This window comes from Chelonoidis abingdonii, chromosome 9, assembly GCF_003597395.2.
Source record: "Chelonoidis abingdonii isolate Lonesome George chromosome 9, CheloAbing_2.0, whole genome shotgun sequence".
NCBI classification, from domain to species: Eukaryota; Metazoa; Chordata; order Testudines; family Testudinidae; genus Chelonoidis; species Chelonoidis abingdonii.
This window is the reverse complement of record NC_133777.1, coordinates 54,768,235-54,786,332: the sequence shown is the minus strand read 5'-3', so window position 1 is coordinate 54,786,332 and position 18,098 is coordinate 54,768,235.

Here is an 18,098-nt window from a genome sequence, read left to right as displayed (position 1 = left end):
CCATGTGATAGACACAGATCCCACAGCAAGCTGACAGTGTCAAGATACTATAATATATGATTCCAAAGCAGATCTTTATCCTCTGAACTGTTTACAACTCTTAAAGGAAGCGATAAGATGCAAAGCAGAGATCCAGAGAGAACTGGGTACCCTGAAAGATATTGTGGGGGGGGGGGGGACTTGACAAGTATAATCAAATGGCCATACATTTGCAATTACAAACTGGCTCCTGTTTAGTTTTAACCTGTTCTAAACCTAACTCATTTCCTTTTCTTAGCTAAAACGGATAGTTAATTATAAAATTGGCTGCAAGCATTGTCTTTGGTGGGAAGCTCAGAGACTGCATTAATCTGGAGTGAATAACTGGTTTTAGGACTGGGAGACAACTGATGGGATGAGATTTTCAGTTTAAGTGACCTTTACTGTCACAAAGTCCAGTCTACGCAAGATAGTCCCCTTAGACTCTCCAGTCTATCTGTGACTCCATGTGAGGCACTGGTTACACTGACAGGACTCACAGTTCACCAACAACAAATCAATTTATATAAGAACACATCACCAGTTTTGGGGGTGTGCGTGGGCCGGTGTTCTGCCTGAGGTCTGCACCTCAGGTGTGCACCATTCAACAGCATAACCACTCATCCATTGTTCACAGTTGCATACGTTACTGCAGCATATATTAAGGGCATCTTTGCTAGTGAGGTTTTGCTGGCTAGAGCCGCATCAGCAGGGAGAAAAAACCTGCACCCTAGAATCTTGTGGTAGTTTTAGCCACAAAATCAAAAACCCTTACACTGAGATCCCGTTTGCCAATTATCTGGCACCTTCTCCAATTGAGGCTAGTGAGGATTTCACTTTGTGAGCAGCCAAGTATCAAGAGGAAAACTGGTATCTCTATCTGCTTTCTTGACTGTCGGAGGTAGGTGGCCGATGTCTGGCACCATAATTGGTTGTGGTAATGGATCTTGTACCCGACTGGCTAGCCAGTCTTTCTGGTAAGGAGGCAGGGAAAGGTTTTTTTTTTTTTAAATATGTCCACTATGCATCACCCAGGGCCACGAAATCTACATTGTTTTGCCAGTCTTTGTGATTAAAATTCCTGAAACGTCTGGTTGTCTGGGTCATGGGACGTCCCGACTGAACTACACCTCATTAAGGGAACGAGAAAGAAATGGCACTGCGAGCAGATCAGAAGAAGATCGTGTTCCTATCAGAGGTCGAATTTCAGCAGTTGAACAGAAGATATGAAAATGATTAAACTCTCGAAACTGTACGGGGGCAGGGGGGTGATCTTGGATATAGAAGAAAACCAGTCCTAATGTGGTAAGGTCCCAGGGGTGCCTGGGTAACAGTGCGTAGAAGTGTGCCTCCAGCCTCCCATAGGCAAGGCCCATGGCTCCCTCTCCAGCTAGTATGGCTAAAAATAGCAACATGACATCTGGCAGCACAAGGTGGTCTTTCAGCTAGCCACCTGAATTCCAAGCACACCCGAGATCCTGGGTCCGAGCTTGGGTGGTTACCGCTGAGCCACCAAACTGCGCTGCATATGCACACTGCCATTGGAGCAGGCTAGCTTGGGCCGAGCTACAACAAGTCTATATCACCCAGGCTGAGAGGCATGCTCCAGCCACTGTAAGCCAAGGACCCAATAGGGCCAGGTATGAGGTCATAGGCAATTGGTGTATGGGGGCTGTCCTCCCCTCAAATTTTCTGTACCTGCATCTCTGTCAGACGGGAGAGTTCTGCCGCGCTAGTCAGAGAATGAATACTTTCTGCATTGAGCAAAGCAGACATAAGAGGAGTTCACCGATATTTCTTTTTCACTGTCCTCTTCATGGGTGCAAACAGCAACTCGTGCTGATTCTTCTAGTACAGCTTGGTACTGCGGCAGGAACCTATGGGTTGCAGAAGTAAGGGTAGGATTAGAAATCTGACACCGATTAAATTCCCCTACTAACCAATGTTAGTTGTACGATTTCATAGTCAGAAACTTCAGGGGCAGTGTAGAAGGTACCACACTGATAAGGGCATGTGTTGATACTGACTCATTGATCTGTGCCAAAAGCTCTATGATAGGTATAGCAGCATCAGTGTAGATACTGCTCTTTCCAGTACCAAGTGGGCCACTGGATTGTTTAAGGGTGCAAGAGGGACAGGTTGTGCTCTATTAGAATGAGAGATGAGTGAGGACATTTTGCCTCCAGTGGTGACCTACTCTTAATGCTCTCTGCAGAGCAATGAGGAGTCTGCAGGAACCGAGAGCTGGTGGTACCAGAGCACTTTTGGAAGAAGAATTATTCCTTATGTGGCTAGGTCTTGTTTGCTCAGCCTTCACGCGGACAGGTCTCAATTTGTTTAAGAGAAGTCATTTTAAGTGAGCGCTCTCACTTTAAAGTTATCATGTTGAAATACCCTTCACCTAAACAACATTTGAAGTGACATAGAAAAGGCACCAGGCTGCGCTCAAACTGCTGGCTCTGGGATTTCTGGTGCAGAAAGGCCATCTGCACATAGCTACCTCCAAATCCACTCTAGGCAATTCCACAGAACCCCGTCGCAAGGCCACCAGGGCCAGCTCCTCTACCAGGGCTACCCATGGCTGTGCCTGCCTCCTAACCCTGCCTCTTCTCTTTTCTGGGAACTTCTATAGTGTTAGAGCAAGGATAACATGGTTCCTCCAATCCACCCCCTTTCTCTCTAAAAGACTATCTAGTTTCCACTTGCTTCCCGCATGACTTAGGACTCTGAAGACAAGACCACTACAGAGAGTCACGAAGACAGTGAGGTGGTGAATGGGGCGCAGAGGCGCCCTTCATATGGGAGAGGGAGGACCACACATGATGGTCTGTCTCCTTTGTGTGAGACTTTAGAACACAATGATGGTCCAAATGCATGCCCCTAAAAGTAGTCTACACTCCTCACACTCTTAACAAAAACACCCACACCCACCTCATGAGAGGCACAAACTCCCAATGCTGGTGCACTGTCTACACTGGTGGCTTTGACAGCACAACTTGCTGGCTGCTCGAGTGAGAAAGTTGCAGTGGCTGTAAATTGCCAGTGTAGACAAACCCTTAATAAATGAAAGGTTCTCCTTAGTAACTCAGCCTCACAAACATTAATGCAACTAGCCTCATAAACACTCTTGTAAAACAGAAGTGCTTCGTCACGCCATTTTTCACAGGAAGGAAATGGAGGAACACAATTGACTTTCCTGAGGGGGACAGAAAGCCAGTGGCCCAGAGGGGAAACTGAAACCTAATCTGTTGAATCCCTGTTAAGATCTTAACATAGTAAATAAGTTAATGTCCATGACTATTTGTCCTACACACTTCATCGGCATCAGCACAGCGCTTTTTAGAGAAAAGGTACAAACAGGGCACATCTAAAATTCGAGCGGAAACTGCACGGGCAGGAGAAAATACACCTACAATTGAATCTTCAAAGAACCACCTCTGGAAACATTTAGACCTTTTAGATTAGACCTATGCAGGCCTGCCACTGTTAACTGCACCTGCACTTAAAGTCAGAGATGCTCATAATTGGAGCAGTCTCCACTGTATCCTTGTTTGCTACAATAGCAGCTCTACAAAGAGAGACTGACTTACTCATGTTTCAAAATACGGTTTCCTCCTGAGCAGTTATGGGGATCATCATATGAACAAAGCCCAAAAGAGAACAAATGTCATAAGGGTTTGACCAATGATCATCTAGTCAGAACCTTCTTTCACAGTAGCCGCATGCCAGTTGCTTCAGAGAAATGAACAGAACAGGCAATCAAGTGATCTCCTGTTATCTGGCAAAGATGCAGAGGCTAAGGAATGCTCATAGCATGAGTGTTCATCCTGTCCACACTGGCTAATAGCCATTGATGGACCTATCTCCATGAACTTATCTAGTTGTAAAGACTTAAGGGACTGGAGACCTCGGAAGTCATTGAGTCCCGTCCCCTGTCCTCATGGCAGGAGCCAAATACTGTCTAGACATCCCTGATGGACTTTATCTAACTACTCTTAAATTAATCTCCAGAGATGAGAGTCACTACTCCTACGCAATTTCTTCAGTGTTTAGCCACCCTGAACAGTTAGGAAACTTTTCCTAATGTCCAACTAACCTCCCTTGTGCACGTTTAAAGCCATTGTTTCTTGTTACTTTAGCCTTAAGGATAGAACAAGTTTTCTCCCCTCCTGAATGACACCCTTTAGATCCTGGAAAATGCTTATCATGTCCCTCATCAGTCTCTTTTTCCAAAACAAATAAACCAATTCTTTCAGCCTCCTTCATAGGTCATTTTCTAGCTTTAATCATTCTGTTGCTCTTTCTGGACCTCTCCAATTTCTCGCACATCTTTCTTGAAATGCGGTGCCCAGAACTGACAATAACCTACCATTTGAGGCCTAACAGTGCAGAGTAGAGCGGAAGAATGACTTCTCGCAGTCTTGTTCACAAACACACCTGTTAATGCATCCAGAATCACGTTTGCTTTCTGCAACATACACTGTTGACATCATGTAGCTTGTGGTCCCACGATACCCAAAATCCCTCTCTGCATACACCTTCCAGACAGTATCTTCCCATTTTATGTGTGAAACGGAATGGTTCTTCTTAAATGGAGCACTTTGCATTTGTCTTGGTTAACTTCATCCGTTACCTCCAGAACCATTTCTCCAATTTGTCAGATCATTTTGAATTTAATGACTCGTCCTCCAAGCAGTTGCAATCCATCCCAGTTTGGAATCATCTTGGAACTTACATCAACGTACTTTCTATGGCAATATCTAAGTCGTGAAAATATTGAAACAGATTCGTCCCAAAACAGACCCTGCGGGACATGCCCTATTGTTACTTTCCAGTAGGATGGAACCATTAATAACTAACTACTCTGAAATACGGTTATCAGCAGTTAGCACCCACTCTTATAGTAGCCCCAGCTAATTGTATTTGCCTAGTTAATCAAAAGACTATCAAGCGAGACCGTATCAACATGCCTTACTAAAAGTCTAGGTGTACCACATCCACGCTACTCCCGTTCATCCACAAGACTCGTTATTCCTATCAAAGAAGAGCTATCAGATTGGTTTTGACCTGATTTGTTCTTTACAAATATGCTGGCATTCCCTACACCTGCCAAGGTTTGCAGATTGAGTTCTTTTAATTAGCTTGCTCCATTTCTTTGAACCCTGTTATAGTTTGGTCTCACACCATCCCCTGGTAATGAGTCACAGGTTGACTGTGTTGTTTGAATACCTTTTTTTGTATATTTTATAAAAACCTGCTGCCTATCATTCTTGGTGACCCTGGTTCTTGTTAGCAGAAGGGGTAAATATTTCTTGATTCCACATCAGTCATGACTTTTATTGACCAGGGGTCGACAACATCAGTCCAACAGGATGCTTACCAATAGGTGGCATGCTGATTTTTAACTGGCAGGTGCTGCAGCCAGGTCCCGCCACCGGCCCGACCACCGGCCCTAGCTCAGCCCACCACGGTTCTGGGTGAACAGAACCCCTGACCAGCCAGCTGAGCCAGGCCAGCAGCTGAGCCCTGGCTGGCAGGAGCCATGGACAGAACTCAGACCAAAGCAATGGCTGAGCCGCTCAACCCAACGCGAGTCTGGGGTCCAGCGCTGGCCCATTCATCCTGCTGGTGGCCTGGGGTACCAGCCTCGGCTCTTGCTCAGCCACTGCGCCCTGGAATAGAGACACTGGCCCTCACTCACCTCCTGCTGGTCTGGGCTCCATCCGCCCGGCCCCTTGACAGCCAAAGTCCAGTGCTCTGGTCTTACGCAGTGCTCGCTGCCAGCCATCCAGGCACGCTGCCTGGCCGTGGCCTCAGTGCTCTCAACCTCAAGGGTTAACTACAAGCTTAAAAGGTGTATAATTACAGTAATCGTTAAAACATTATAATGTTACATGTTGATGAAACAAGTAGTTGTACTTGTGCTTAATTTGTGTTTTGATGATTTCCCTTTCTAAACCCAGGCTCACGACCCAAAAGGGCAATCTTGCACCCAGTTAAAAACCCTCGCACTAAAACTGATAAGATCTGCATTTTAATTTAATATGAAGCATCTTAAACATTTTAAAACCTTGTTACTTTACATAACAATAGTTTAGTTATATAATAGACTTAGAGTACCTTCTAAAAATGTTAAAATGTATTACCACACATGAAACCTTAAATTAGAGTTACAAAATGAAGACTCAGCACAACCTTCTGAAAGGTTGCCACTCCTTTATAGACCATCATATCTCCTCAGACATGTCTTTCCAAGCGTGAAAAGTTCAGTCTTCCTAGTCTCACCTCAAACAGAAGCTGTTCTGCCTTTAACATTTTGCGTCTCTGACCTTTTCCAATTCTAAAGGGTGTGTTTTTTGTTTTTTTGAGATGGCTACTAGAATACATGTAGTATACAAGGTGTAATGTACTATGGATTATATAATAGGCATATCTTTCTGCTCCTTTTATAGTTCTGACATGGTAGCTTTTGAATGCTGTTTGAACATTGCTGAATGTATTCCCAAAGCACTATCCAATGAGCTCCAAGATCTTTCTTGAATGGTAAACAGCTAAATTAAGTTAGACTATCATTTGTATGTGTAGCTGGGCGATGTTTTTCCCCATGTGCATTAATCTGCATTTATCACACTGACATTTCCATCTGCCATTTTGTTGCCATCACACCATTTTCTATTGGCCAGATCACTTTTGAGTTTACATTATTTACTCATTACAGCCAAGCGTTTTCCCTGTCCTAAGTTTCAGTATTTGAACAAGTGTGGCTGGATACCCAAGTCGGTGAAGAACACTGTGGTCATGAACATTCTGAATGTAGTGGATGTGTGGCAAGTAAAGAGCATCCTGAATCAGTGGTTTTGAGACGGTTTTCGATCAGATTAACGTATATAAATGCCTTGTGGACACAGAAGCTTATCTATATTTGTCATAAGCTAGATAGGTCTAGTAGGGTTAAAGTTTTTTTACCTGGAAAGGGTAACCAACACCTGACCAGAGAACCAATCAGAGAACTGGACTGTTTAAAAGATCAGGGGCGGGAATTTGTATACTTGGTGTTTTTGTTTTCCTCGCTTGAGTAAAAGTTCCTTCTAACTCCATCTAATCTCAAATATTCTACCAAAAGTCGTGAGTACAAAGGGAAACAGTAATTCGGCTATGAGAAGCTTTGTGTTGATATGTACAGATGTGGATTGTGGTCTTTGTTGCTCTCTCGGCTGTGAGGAACCAAGCCTATCTTGCTTAATTCCAACTTCTTCTCATTCTACAAAGGACGGTGGTAACAAAACGGAAACAAAGTAAAATCGGCTTATGATATGCTTTGCTTTGTACTTACTGTGGTGATTGCTGGCTATTTAAATTGGTTTTTTAATCAGACTGGGTTTCATATTTTCTTAAGTAGGACCTGTATTAATTTTTATGCAAGTATATTCACTTCGTATTTTTCTCTTTTCATATATAAAGCTCTCTTCTCAAAAACTTGTGGAAGATCTTTTTCTAGTAAGGCAGAGAAATTGAAACCTCTGTATCAGGTACTGTCATCCTGACGTGGAAGCAGAATGGGAAAGGCAAAGCCAAGGCTGTTGGATTTGCATCTCAATTGTCCTGAGGGACAAGAAAACGCTTATCTCTTGGAAGCAACGAAAAGTTATCTGGAGGTCCCCCCAGGGGAGGTGGGAATCCAGAGAGAGGAAAGGGGGGTCAGGCCCTATCAATTCCTGACCTGGTGGCAGCCTATCAGATCTAAGCTGGAGATTAAGCTTAGAGGACTTCATGCTAGTACCTTATATTTGAACGCTAAGGTTCAAATCGAGGAATATTACTATGACAATATTATAACCCATATTTCTGTTACATCACTGAAACGTCAGCTACTGGGATGAGAAGCAATACTTCTTCCAGAATATTGCTTCATGTTAAAAAGCAAAGTATGATCCAAATTCTGCATACTGTAAAAGTGAAGTTCTGATACAGTGATTGTTTTCTTGGGGAAAAAGATTTGAACTTCTACAGAATAAGTGAGATCACACCAATTCAGGGAGAAGGGGTGGAATCTTCTCTAGAAATCTAGAGGGACTTTTGGCTTATGAGGCAGTATATAGTCCTTGAAGTCAATATGCGCTAAGAACTTATTTTGCAAGTCATTTTTCCTTTTGCTTCCAGACAAATGCTTTGAGCCACTAGCATCTGAGAACAGGTTTCCAGCACTCATAAGAGGAGAAAAACATTCCATTGCTTAAAATTTACAACTCATCAGCATTCATGATTCCCTCCCCACCCCCAGTTGGTCTTTTCCAAGTTTATATGAAGACAAGACAAACCATACAAGTAGCAAAACAAGTTACTGAGAATTTCCCAAGTGGGATGTTCTTTTCTAGTACATGTGCTGTGAAAAAGATGAAGTCTATTTAAGAATTTAAACCTGAACTTCTAAAACTGGGTAAATGGTATAAAATGTAACACCATAGATACAGCTCCTATAATAAAGTTGCGACCCATCTATGTACTGCTTAGTTAGGATACAGCCAGATAGTCATTTAAGCAAGGTTTCAGAGTAGAAGCTGTGTTGGTCTGAATCTGCAAAAACAGGAGTACTTGTGGCACCTTAGAGACCAACAAATTTGAGCATAAGCTTTTGTGGGCTACAGCCCACTTCACTGGATGCACAGAAGTGAACATATAGTAAGGAGATTTTTTTTTTTCTTTTTTAATTTAACACACACACCCCCCATGAAAAGGTGGGAGTCGCCATCATGTACATTGGCCAAACCAGACAGTCTCTATACAAAAGAATAAAGGGACACAAATCTGACATCAGGAATCATAACATTCAGAAACCAGTAGGTGAGCATTTCAACTGCTGGTCACTCAGTAACAGCCTTAAAGGTGGCAATCTTGCAACAGAAAAGCTTCAAAAACTGACTCCAAGGAAAAACTACTGAACTTGAATTAATATGCAAACTAGATACCATCAGTTTAGGCTTGGAGAGAGAGACTGGGAATGGCTGAGCCATTACACACTGACTCTATTTCCCCCCCATGTTAAGTATCATCACATCTTGTCAAACTGTCTGAAATGGGCCATCTTGATTATCGCTATAAAAGTTTCTCCTGCTGATAGAGGCTAATTAAGAGGAGCAATTTAGAGTTGGTTGGGCAACTCCCACCTTTTCATGTTCTCTGTATGTATATCGCCTTACTAAGGCCAGGTCTACACGACGCGCGAAAATCGATTTTAGATATGCAATTTCAGCTACGAGAATAGCGTAGCTGAAATCGATTATCTAAAAATCGATCTACTCACCCGTCTTCACCGCGCGGGATCGATGTGCGCGGCTCGCCATGTCGATTCCAGAACTCCGTTGGTTTTGGTGGAGTTCCGGAATCGATGTAAGCGCGCTCAGGGATCGCTATATCGTGTCTAGATGAGACGCGATATATCGATCCCCGAGCAATCGATTGTAACGCGCCGATATGGCATGTCGTATAGACGTGGCCTTAGTGTGTTCCATTCAATGCATCTGATGAAGTGGGCTGTAGGCCTTAAAAGCTTATTCACAAATAAATTTGTTAGTCTCTAAGGTGCCACAAGTACTTCTGTTCTTTAAACAATTAAGAGTGTTTAGTTTTATTTCTAGGTTTAATAAATTTGAAATTCTTCAAAAAAGAGTCATTTTAAAAATTGAAGCTGTGCTCAGATGTGTGCTACTACATTTTGTGAAGCATATTACACATTCTGAATAAATGATCTAAAAGAGTTGGAGTCTTGTATTAGAAAGGCCACTCGTTAACTTCACAGCATTATGTACTACAGCTTGCAATACTTCAAAAATGGCTTTTGTTTATGCTATTTTTGGGGACATTTATTTGGGGCTAGATTCTGCCATCCTTTACTCACAATGGATCATATCTTACTGTGTGATTAGACCCATCGGTTTCAATAGGACTACTACCTGCGAAAGAAGGTGCTATTCATAATAAGCATCAGAATCTCGCCCTTAGAAAAATTGTGGACCTGCTCCTCCCCCATAAAAGCTAGTAGAAAATTTACTTTGACAAAACTTGATAAGTTTTGCTTGAGTAAAGATAGCAAGGATTAGATACATAGCCTCAGTCCTGGAACAGATTGGCAATGCCCAGGCAAAGCAACTATTACAACACTGGGTCCTTACTCACGTGTTAAAGCTATAAAAAAAAAAAAAAAAAAAAAAAAAAAAAAGAGAGAAGAGGTGGGTGAAGGAATATATTTTATTGGATCAATTTCTGCTGGAGGAGACAAGCTTTCAAACTGCCACATAGCTCTTCAAGTCTGCACAAACTCGAAAGCCTGTATCCTTCACCAGCAGAAGTTGATCCAATAAAAAATTTCTGGGACCAACATGGCTACAACACTTAAAGCCAATGTTCATTTATATTTGATTTTCCTCTGCATTTATCTGTATTATGGTGTCTGTGTGATTGCGTCTGTGTGCACATGAATAAGGAATCTGATCTAGACTGTTATTTAAGGACATGGTTTATAAAGTTCTTTGAATGGGCAGGAAAAAAGTTCATAAACAGACTCATTAGCTCCAAGACCACACAAACTCTGAAATGTGGCTCACTGAGGAGGAAAACACCAATGGTTCAGGCAGTCTATTATGCAATGAAACAGCATATTTTTCCTGACTCATGGGGTACATACTGTAAAGTCTTGTGTTTTAAACAGTCGACCCCTAAAGATTGCCTTTAAACAATTCAGCTGCTTTGATTTCATAGAAGGTAGAATAATAAGTTCCTAACCAAACTTTTCATCCTAATATAATAAGGATAATTAACAAGAATGAAGTTAAAACATTGAGGTCTAAATGTTAAGTTTCCATAAAGAGAAAAAACCACATAAAACTGAGCATTGTTTCCAGTTCAGTAAAAGTGGAGATTTACAGATACTTACTGACAGCTGTAGTTCTTGTTGCATATATTTCCAGATATGTTAGAACTAGGAAAATACTGCAAAGAATGTGAACGTCTGCTTATATTTAATTTAATTCTTTGCCAATTTGCATGCACCCTTCACTTTCTGCAAGTATTCCAGAAAATGAGAGCACTGCCAGGCATCTTCACTGAAGCCGTGGATTTTAAGCAAGTATTGCAGAAAGCCAATTGCAAATTTGTTCTTTTAAGTACATTGCAAACTTGAGTTTAAGAGTTATACTTATCTAAGTAGGGAACAGCAGCTTACCAGTTAAATCAATTTTCAAATATCAATACACTCTGCTAATTGCTTCCCAAACAGGGCACAAAACAAGGATGTTCATTCACCTGATTTTCCTCTGCATCTAACTGTACTATCAGGTCAGTATAAAAAACCAAACCAAATATATTGAGGAAAGTCACCATCAGTTTGTAAAGAGACTAATTAGCCCAGCTCTAGAAATATCTGGGGAAATTCTCAAAAAACACAGAAGTGGAGTTGGGTGCCCAACTCCCATCTGGCATCTTTGGAAACAATTGGCCTGGTGACAGCTGTAGGTCAGTGGCTTAGACATGAGCAGGAGGCATGTTCTATTCCTTATTCTGGCACTAATTTAATTAGTTTGGGCAAGTCATGCAGCTTCCCTGAAAAAGGAGGATAGATTTACCTACTTTTAACTAAATCATACTTGGCAAGTGCTACATAATATCTAAAAATGTGTGTTGGATGTTGATGGAGCTGAATATTTTCTGCACCACAATCATAAAAGTTCACTGTCCCCAAAGTTACAGCACTGAGAAAGATCTGTCCACAGTGCATCATGCCTAACTATGAACCTGGCCCTGAAACCAGTTAGAAGTACAGAGATGACAAATGAGCTACAAAAAGTAGAGTTTGTCATTCCAGTGTTTGGAAGTTATTTGTCGAACATTTCTGTTCTGGAAACAGGGGTTCCTATTAAAGTTGCACTTCAATCAAATAATGTTGCAAAAGAATACGTCAATATTTTTGCCATACCATTTGTAATAAGGAGGAGAAATACCCATTTAAGGTTAGCAAAGTTTTTGCGATCTTTAAATGTATTAACTTTTTGTTTAGGGCTCACCCCTATTTAAAAATTACTTAATGTGTTGGTGTCTATTCATCAGTGCTACTGTAATGTTCCCACCATCCTAATGCTTACACTATATTTTGTAGTGGAAAAATCCTCTTTGAGGATAGATCTGTAGTCAAGGCTTGGGCAAAGAGTAGGGAGGTGAATGAATGCCTAGACAAGACTGCATGATCCTGCATCTTCCATTCACTGGAATAGTCCCAGCTGATGAATGGAGAAATATAAGTAAAATGGAAAAAGGGAAATGCTGAATAAAGCCCAACTCTGCAGTTCTGGAGTTACTTCAGTAAGATCTGCAAGATCAGGGCCATATACAGTACACACAGTGATATATTTCAAAAAGTAAACTGCAGTGCTGGTAGCTATGAAAGATAATGTAAGGGAGCCCCAAGAGAGAAAGACCACCAAGAAAATGACTACACACCTGGCAGGTATACATATGCCCAGAAAATAGAGCTAACCCATCCCAAAGTCTTCAATGTAGCAAAAAAATATCTAATGGTGGTGCAAAGAAATCCAATATGCCTGTGGACTAGAAGGGGGCAGGTAAAGTCTGGGTTTTCCATATTGGTCAGAAAAGATAATACAGAGAGCTGAAGGACCCAGTTCAATATGGAGAACTATGCATCATTTTTGTAAGTTGGCTACAGATTCCTTTTCAAGAAACCTCCAATTCTCCAAAATGTGCAGTTTCATAGTTATGACTATTGTTTTCACCATGCTCAAATAGCTATGCCTGTTCAGCCACAAAGGGCTGTGCGATCTACAAAAAAGGATGAAGTTAAACAGGCTTTTTCTTGCTTGCACACAGTAAACAAACCATCTTTTTAAAAAGTGGGTGTAATGTTAGCCAGTTTGGCCTCTACAGAATTCGGGTTGGGTAGGTCCATAATATGCAACCCTGTGTGTTATGTCCAGCAGTCCAACACCATAGCCTGCTGGTGTAGAGGTAAAAGTCCTAAGCCCATCTTGGGTCTTCTAAAGAAGAACTATGCATCTATTTTGTAATCTCTTCTTGTCCCCTCCTTTCTTTGATTTTGGTGCCTTTTTATGTTTAGGCAGGAAAAAGATCATTGCTGTCAATCAGCTAATCTGCCTAGCGACTCTATGTCCATATAAAGTGGTGCGCAGATTAAATCAGAGCTGCCCACCCAAGTGGCAGAGTCCTGCTACAAACAGAAAGTAACAAAAACAGCTAGTGGAGGGTGAATAGGGTAGGCCATTCACCCCACAAGGGTCATCCAAGCAAGGGGTACACTTACCTACACACACCCAATTAATCTTCTATAGTCATGCATGGAGCAAGTGGGCGCAAACACAGGTGAAGTGGGAGGGGGGGGAAGGGGGAATTCAATCTCTTGAACACTCATCTTACCTGAGAAAACTCATCTGATCCTGTCTTGAAGTTCTATTCCCATCTGAGGAATCCTGCTGTTCTGTTGTGCAGTGCCATCCTGAGGAGAAAACACCTTTGAATCAAGCTGCCAGAAATGGTAGTCACTGTCATTTTGATCTTTGTGTATAAATCCCCATTGATACAGCCTGCCTTGTTTTATTATGTTTTTCACTTTCTTATCTGGGGAGTCCTCCCCACCCATGAATAATTTTGTTGCACCTTTATCCTGTTTAAGTCATATTTGAGAACAGACCCTCAGCAAGAGATACAAGAAGGGAGGCGAACCTGAGACTTAGATGTCTGGCCATTGTTAATTTTAGCTCCTGTTTTGGTCAACTGTTTGGGGCTTAATAGCAAAAAGTGAATCTTGGTTTTTAATTGTTTTTTTGGGTAGGTTATCCCCTGAACGGAGGCTGTTGTGTACTGCTCTGCCAGTGCAGCCCTAGTTTTTGGGGAAAATATTCCTATGGTTGGACCCACCACCTGAAAGGGGAATCCACCAGCAGAGAGTCACAATACTTGGTTCTTTGTTAACCCTGCACCCCTATCCAGCACATGCCCTGGCTACCTTCTCAGGGCATATCTGAGCCATGCGGGAAGCTAGAATAAAATCAGACTAGTCCAGAATCTTAGACCAATTGTTCTGTGCACCTCGTGAACCGATGTCTGCGAAGCCAAGCAATGTACAAAATCCAGCCAAACAGTTTTGCTTCACCAAGGCCTTCACCCTCAGCCAGCTGGCTGCTTCGGTCTGTAAGAGGAATGCAGGCACCTTGCTTGGCTTGAGAGGTGGGGAGGGGGAGAAAAGATGGGAAGATCTCAAAAGGCTTGATGTTTTCCTGCCTCATTTCCCCTCATACTTTCCCTGCTTTGTCTTTTGATAGAAAATAAGGCATTTCAGCTCTGTTTAAAATTCAGAAAGATAAATTCTCCTAATTTAAATGAATCAAATACTCGGAACGCTACCATGAAGCTGGAGAAAAATTGTTCTCTTGCCACAGAGAGCAGGACAAGAGGCAATGGGTTCAAACTACAGCACAGCAGATTTAGATTAGATATCAGGAACAAAAGACGTCCTAATTGTAGAACAGGAAGACAATGGAACAGATTGCCTAGGGAAGTTGTGGAATCTCCTTCACTGGAGAGTTTCAAAAGGAGGCTAGATGCTGTTTGTCCTGGATGGTTTAGGCCATGTGTGGCCAACCTGAGCCTGAGAGTGAGCCTCCCACCCACTGGCAGCCCCGCCACTCAGCACCTCTCCCTCCAGCTCCTGATCAGCTCTTTCCTGGCATGCAGGAGGCTCAGGGGGAGGGGGAAGGGGAAAGGGCACAGCAAGCGTAGGGGAGGGGATGGGAAGGGGTGGAGTGGGAGCAAGGCCTGTGGCAGAGCCAGGGGTTGAGCAGCGAGCACCCCCTAGGGTCAGTGCCTACACAAAAGAGCCACATGTAGCCCCGGAACCACAGGTTGACCATCCCTGGTTTAGGCAACAAATCCTGCATCTTGGCCAGGGTTAGACTAGATGACTCTTCTAACTCTATATGATTTGGCCCCAGAATGCAGGAAGGGTCTCTTTCCTGGCATGCCTTAATTCTATTCCCCATTACCTTCATGGTGGCAGTGGCCTAGCATCTGCAGCCACCCTTGACTACCTGGATGTCTGGAGAGCTTCAGAAACATCCCTAAACCATCTGCCCAAGGGTTGAGGGTCTCATCCCTTCCTGCTGCCTAACTCTGATGGCAGGAGGATTGGTCTGGCTGCTCCCTTTATGTCCTGTTTTCTTTTGGCAGTGTCATTAGGCAAGGTTACTTTCACACCCCCTTAGGGCACTGGGACCATGGAAACCCTCCTTTTTCTGCTGCAGATGCCCTGCGCTACTCTAAAGGGACATACCACCCATTAAGGGCTAATGTGCTTGCTAGAATACTGCCAAGGGCTCCTTAGCTACCTTGTTAGACTATCAAATAGTCCAGTCCCTTCTGGCTTAGCACATAGTGGCTGATGACCCCTGAAACTCCAGGGCTGAAAGGTGTGGGAGGAGAACAAGGCCAACCTGAAAGCAAGAGTAGTAAGTAGAGGAACCCTGGGGTTAGCACAGCTGGAGTAGGATGTTTCTTTGGAGGTTTGACATTAATACAAGCCCCCAAGAGCACACAAAAGGGGTTAATCATCCAACTCTTGGTAAGCCAAACTTCAGCATTCAGTTTACAAACAGCACCATGACCCAAACAATGCAGGGTTTGTTCAGTTCCCCACTCCCCGGCCTCCCCAAGCTAGGTAGTACAGCTGGGAATAAAGGATAACTTTAACCAGTGGTATTGGACTGGAGATGAGAAAAACATTAACACAAGCCCTGGTTCAGTGAATATGAACAGGCCATATCAGGTGATGTACCTGTGAAAGAAATTTATGGTGATGAATTGCAAACTTTCTAGACTTCTGGCTGTGCCCCAGGAGCCAATATATCCTATTCCATCTACTTCATTTTTTCAATGGGTCTTTTGTTCATATAATGTACTCAGTTTATTGCATCATTTCAGGAAATACCAAATCTATACACTTCCAGCTAGTAGCCCCAAACTGCTTTTTGGTTTAACTTACATTCCTTAGGGAAGTATATAATGCCATAAGTTAATCATATTTAGAGAGACCGAAAGTTTTGTAGTTCCCGCTTTCACTCAATACCCAGACTATGTTTTAATAATGAAACTCTATTCCCAAAAGACATCAAGTCAAGCTCTTACATTTCAGAGGTATGGTCAGTAAGGTTCCGTACTGGAAACTGCACTGGAGTTGATTAAATGAGACCGATTTGCTGCTTTGTTCAAATGTTTCTCAATTGCTCACTATTTCTGCCCATGGGGTTGTGGACTAATCCAGCTAAAAGCATCCACAGCATGTTTTCAAGATAAGTTCAACCACGACTAATTGCTTTGTGTGGGTCAGGCTAATCTCACATGCACCATCCATCATATCTTGAGAAGTTATGAGTACAAGTGCCTTAGCCAAATCCTGAGAACTTTAGTTTTTAAACAAACAGTCCTCATTCAGGAAAACCTCTGAAGTTCAGTGCAGTGGGAGTGTTACCTCGATACACTACCATACGAGTTTATTCCTGTACCTCCGTTTTCACACACGACGAGTGCTAAAGTGGCTCCAGTAAGAGGTTTGCCTGCATAAGTGACAGGCCTGGCCCATTCTGCTCAGATCCATTACAGTAAGCTGGTGTGTGTGTGTAAAGTTGGTTGTGACTTCAATCAGATGCTGGTTCCTAAATATAAGGCACCCTACAGCAGTGGCGTGTTATCGCTTACGCCGACAAGACCTAGGCCTTGTGTGGCAAATTTGTGAGGGTGGCACTTGCACTTCCTGAAGGTTTCCCCCAATCCTCAGCACTACTCAGTATTTTTTTGCTTTGGGACTTTTGATCTTGGGGCAGCAAAAAAAAAAAAAAAAAAAAAAAAAAAAAAAAAAAAAAAAAAAGAGACAAACAAACCCTGGACCTAGGGGCAGCAAAATTATTAATCCGTCACTGCCCTACAGTGATGGCTATTTTATGCAGTGTCTCTAAATTTGTGGGAGAAAGAGCTACATAGCTTGGACTTACCCTAGTTCTCTCCAGCTTTGACTGAAGGACTGGCAGGATCTTTGAAGACAGAATTGTTCAGCTACCTTCTCTCTGCTTCACCCAACCATGAGACCACCATCTGGGTACAGAGCAACAGGCAGGTACACATTGACCCACCTAAGCTCCCCTACTTTTGCAATACTCAGTCCAGCCACAGAAGTGCATGTGGTCCAACCCCCTGAAGCCACAACAAGATACTCACCCCCAAAGAAGCAAAGTAGAATTTGGCATTGTTTGATGGGGGAACAAGGAGGGGAAGCTACCAGAGAGTAAGAAAAATAGCCAAAGAATAAATTATATGTATATATAACATAGTATTAATAGAACTGCTTCATTCACTGCTATGGTAACGGTGTTCACTGAATGAGACCAGGCTCTGCTAAGAGAAAGAATGCTCTTACGATTCAAGCACTGGACCAAGACCAAGGAAAACTGGATTCTTGTCCTGCCTGTTACAGATTGAGTGTTTGACAGGTGTCCATTGATGAAACAGGATAGGCCTGATCCTGAGCCCATTGACAAAAAATCAATGCAAAAAACCTCCACTGACATCAACGGTGCAGGATAAAGCTCTAAATGAGCAAATTTTGTTGCCTATTAGTTTAGGAATCAATGTATATAGGAATTTTTTTAAAAATCACTAAGAAGTTTTTCACCCCACAGAGTTAACAGTACCCCAACATCATGCAGGATGACTTTATATCATAACAGAAATGGCTGTTGGTCATTTGCATAAAATATAACTTGATATGATTTGAAACTTATCCAGAGGTTCTCAGCACCTGATTAGATGGCTATTGTTTCTATGGCCCCATCTACACAACGCGTGAAATTCGATTTTAGATACGCAATTTCAGCTACGGGAATAGCGTAGCTGAAATCGAATATCTAAAATCGAGTTACTCACCCGTCTTCACCGCGCCGAATCGATGTGCGCGGCTCGCAAAGTCGAATCCGGAACTCCGTTTGTTTTGGTGGAGTTCCGGAATCGAT